We start from the raw sequence: 4,911 nt of genomic DNA, 5'->3' as shown, positions 1-4,911 counted from the left end.
TTCATGGCTGACATTGGGCCTTCCTTTGGCTTGCTTGAGGCCCAAATTTGGCAAACAGGAGTGGACCGCCCAAATGCCATCATTCTTCACAGTATGTGGGCTGGAGCAAGGTGTTGGATCTGGGCCGGATCTGGGCCAGAATTCAAATCAATGTGGCCCAGATTTGGGCCAGTTCTGCTTTATTTGGTTTATTCATGGCTGACATTGGGCCTTCTTTTGGCAAGGTGTTGGATCTGGGCCAGAATTAAAATCAATGTGGCCCAGATTTGGGCCAGTTCTGCTTTATTTGGTTTATTCATGGCTGACACTGGGCCTTCCTATGGCTTGCTTGTGGCCCAAATCTGGCAAACAGGAGCGGACCGCCTGTGACGCACCTGTCATCTGATGGGGGCGTAACTTAGAATTAAAATAATTATTTTTTTCCCTATTCTTCATATGTGTGTGTGTGTGTGTGTTTTGTGGGGAATGTGGCTGTATCTGTATGACTACCATCTGTATGACCGCACATCAGCATGTGATGACTGACTGTATGACCAGCTATCAGTGTGAATGCTGTCTATATGAACGGCCATAAGAGTGACTATTGACTATATGGCAGGCCTTCTGTATGATTACCATCTGTATGATCGGCCATCAGCATGTGATTACTGATTGTATGACCAGCAATCAGTGTGAATGCTGTATGTCTGGCAATCAGAGTATGTACTTGACATACAAAGCTGATTCTTTTTTTTTTCTCTCTTCTTTTCTTTATATTACTCAAATTATTCTTATTGTATTTTTCTAGTGTAGTGGTTTTCAAACCTCTCCATGGAGTACCTCCAGCCCTGCACATTTTGTATATCTCCCTATATCTGACACACACACTTCAGGTCTTGCAGTCTCCACTAATGAGCGGACGAGTTGAATCAGGTGTGATAGATGAGGGTGACATACAAAATGTGCAGGGCTGGGGGTACTCCAGGACAGGTTTGAGAGACACTGTTCTAGTGCTCAAATAAATCACTTATACGATGTCTAAGATTCAGTCTATTTTATACAGGGGTGCACATCAGTGTTAATTTTGACAGCAAATTTTGATTTAGTTAAATTTAACACACCTGCTCCCCATTCACACCTGAGACCTTGTAACACTAATGAGTCACATGACACCGGGGAGAGAAAATGGCTAATTGGGCCCAATTTGGACATTTTCACTTAGGGGTGTACTCACTTTTGTGGCCAGCGGTTTAAACATTAATGGCTGTGTGTTGAGTTATTTTGAGGGGACAGCAAATTTACAGTTGTACAAGCTGTACAATCACTACATTGTAGCAAAGTGTAATTTCTTCAGAGTTGTCACATGAAAAGATATAAAATATTTACAAAAATGTGAGGGATGTACTCACTTCTGTGCGATAATGTATATATACATATATACATATACATACACACACACACACACACACAACCATATACATATATACACACACACACACACATATCTATATATGCACATATACAGACACACATATACAGGTGCATCTAAAAAATTAGAATATCGTGAAAAAGTAAATTTTTTTGTAACTTATTTTAAAAAGTTAAACTTTCATCTATTCTAGATTCATTACATGTAAAGTAAACCATTTCAAAAGTTGTTTTTTTTTAATTTTGATAATTAGAGCTTACAGTCCATGTATAAATTCCATGAATCTCTTGTTCTTTGAAACCACAATAATGGGGAAGACTGCTGACTTGGCAATGGTCCAGAAGACGATCATTGACACCCTCCACAAAGAGGGTAAGTCACAGAAGGTCATTACTGAAAGGGGTGGCTGTTCACAGAGTGCAGTATCAAAGCATATTAAATGCAAAGTTGACTGGAAGGAAGAAATTGGGTAGGAAAAGGAGCACAAGCAACAGGGATGACCGCAAGCTTGAGAATACTGTCAAGCAAAGCAGATTTAAACACTTCGGAGAGCTTTACAAGGAGTGGACTGAAGCTGGAGTCAGTGCATCAGGAGTCACCACACTCAGACGCCTTCAGGAAAAGGGCTACCAAGCCACTTCTGACACAGAAACAACGTCAGAAGCATCTTACCTGGGCCAAGGAGAAAATAACTGTACTGTTGCTCAGTGGTCCAAAGCCCTCTTTTCAGATAAAAGTAAATTTTGCATTTCATTTGGAAATCAAGGTCTGGAGTCTGGAGGAAGACTGGAGAGGCACAGAATCCAAGCTGCTTGAAGTCCAGTGTGAAGTTTCCGAAGTCAGTGATGATTTGGGGTGCCATGACGTCTGCAGGTGTTGGTCTATTGTGTTTTATCAAGTCCAAAGTCAATGCAGCTGTCTACCAGGAGATTTTGGAGCACTTTATGCTTTCATCTGCTGACAAGCTTTTTGGAGATGCTGATTTCCTTTTCCACATGACCACAGTGCCATAACCACTTCCAAGTAGTTTGCTGACCATGATATTGGTGTGAGGACCTCAGAAAAAGAGTTGGTGTTGCTCATCAGGCTAGAAATGATTTCAACGCCATCTATAAAGAGTTTGGACTCCACCAAATCAAAGTCAGACAGATTGTGTACAAATGGAGGAAATTCAAGACCACTGTTACCTTCCCAAGGAGTGGTCCACCAACAAAGAACATTCTATAAGCAAGATGTGTAAAAGTCCACTAGGTTTCAAAGGACTGCAGGCTAACTTCTAAGCAACTAAAGGCCTTTCTCACATTGGCTAATGTTAATGTTTATGAGCCCGTGGAGTTAGTATCATGGTTTGGGCCTGTTTTGCTGCATCTGGTCCAGGATGGCTTGCCATCATTGATGGAACAATGAATTCTGAATTATACGAGCAAATTCTTAAGGAAAATGTCAGGACATCTGTCCGAGAACTGAATCTCAAGAGAAAGCGAGTCATGCAGCAAGACAACGACCCCAAGCACACAAGTCGTTCTACCAAAAAATGGTTAAAGAAGGACAAAGTTAATGTTTTGGAAGGACTGAGTCAAATTCCATATATATATATATATATGCTTACTTTTCGTCTCTTTTAGAAGAAACCAAACACAACCCTAAGTATTTATTCAATACAGTGGCTAAAACAGGTAGAGACATTTCCCAACAGCATAGCAGTAATGACTTTATTAATTTCTTTACTTCCAAGATCTATACCATCAGAGAGAAAATTATAACCCTGCAGCTGTGATGCATCATTATAGATCCCCTGAGGAACAATTCCACTCATTCTCTGCTATAGGAAAGGAAGAATTGTATAAACTTAAATAATCTAAACCAACGTGTGCTAGACCCTATACCATCTAAGCTACTAAAAGTGCTTCTTATCCGATCGTGGTTGTATCTCTATTAGTGCTACTGCTATATATTTTTTCAAAATATACCCTCCTTCTTAAAAAGTTGTGTTCAGCAAAACAAAGACATTTATACAGGTATGAACAACTTGACGGTGAGCAAATGACAATGGTCCCATTACCACAATTCATTTGTAGAACATGAATCGAGTGTTAAGCTAATTTTATTTATTTTAATCATTAAAAATGTACTAGTATTATAGTTTTTAACACCATGTCAGCAACTGATGCTATTTTCATGGCAAGAACTGAGTTGCAAAATATAGTGTTGCATATATACAATAAAAGAAAATAAACAGAGAAAAGAAAAAAAAAACAGAATTTTTTTTTTCTCAATAAATAAATGACAAAGTATATATTTTTGTCTCCGCCCAAACTGCCAAAAGCACCAAAAGTTGGTTAAATGACCATGGTGTTGGTGTGCTTGACTGGCCAGCAAACTCACCAGACCTGAACCCCATAGAGAATCTATGGGGTATTGTCAAGAGGAAAATGAGAAACAAGAGACCAAAAAATGCAGATGAGCTGAAGGCCACTGTCAAAGAAACCTGGGCTTCCATACCACCTCAGCAGTGTACGCCCCATGACGCTTTGGGCAAATTATGGGAGTAACTTCCGTTTACACTGTAAACAATCAGCAAAAGGTTTGCTCTATGAACATAAGCATTTTCAAAAACTGGGTACAATGAGGTGACATTATTTTACTCACCTTCAACAATCGATCATTAAAAGGAAATATAAAAGTATAAGAGCATTAACAAATTACTTTAAACATACCACTAATAACTCCTAAAGATCCTACTCCTATCCTCAGCAATATTTCAGATGTGTTAAATATCATTATAGTAATATATATCTATATTTGGTAACGGTTTTACAGCATCTGTGTGAAAAGAAAAAGACATGAGTATTTGGGGCGAAAAATGAAAGATTCTTCATTCCAGGGAATTATTCATGGTTAATATTGCAGATTAAATCGGGAAAGCAGACCACAAATGCACAGTTTGTGTTTTCTTTTTTCATTTACTTACAGCGGAATACAAAGGAAACATGAAAAAAACCAGAAGGAAAATAATGCAGTGGGCTGAAAAGAGCTATTCTATAGATATTGTTGTTACATCACGTCACATTATTATACCAAACGTAATGTTATTCTCCTGACTTCTGAAAATAGAAAATGAATGAAAATTTACAGCCTATTCTGTCAAAATGACGGATAAAGATTATGTGTAGCACAATCTTATGATTTGAAATGATTTCTTGCAGTCTTTTTGAGTGGAACTTCCCCAAACTGGAAGTGCCTCCCATAACTTAAAACGCAGTAGGCTTGTTAGGAAAAAGGTGGATACAACATGTGGTGAACACTGCTTGATCAAATCAGGTTTTAAAAGGGAATAAAAGTAGAGACTCACAACAGATCTATGATCTGAAGGAGCAATTTGACATCTACCTCCAGATTAATAGCCTCCTTGCATCAATATCAGCTCATTCATACAGACATAAATGAAACACATTTTGCATGATATTCTGCAAAGCTTTATTTCAGTCATTTCACAATACCTA

Source organism: Sinocyclocheilus anshuiensis, unplaced genomic scaffold (assembly GCF_001515605.1).
Source record: "Sinocyclocheilus anshuiensis isolate Anshui unplaced genomic scaffold, SAMN03320099.WGS_v1.1 scaffold1735, whole genome shotgun sequence".
In the NCBI taxonomy this organism is placed as follows: domain Eukaryota; kingdom Metazoa; phylum Chordata; class Actinopteri; order Cypriniformes; family Cyprinidae; genus Sinocyclocheilus; species Sinocyclocheilus anshuiensis.
Note: the sequence above shows the minus strand (reverse complement) of the source record.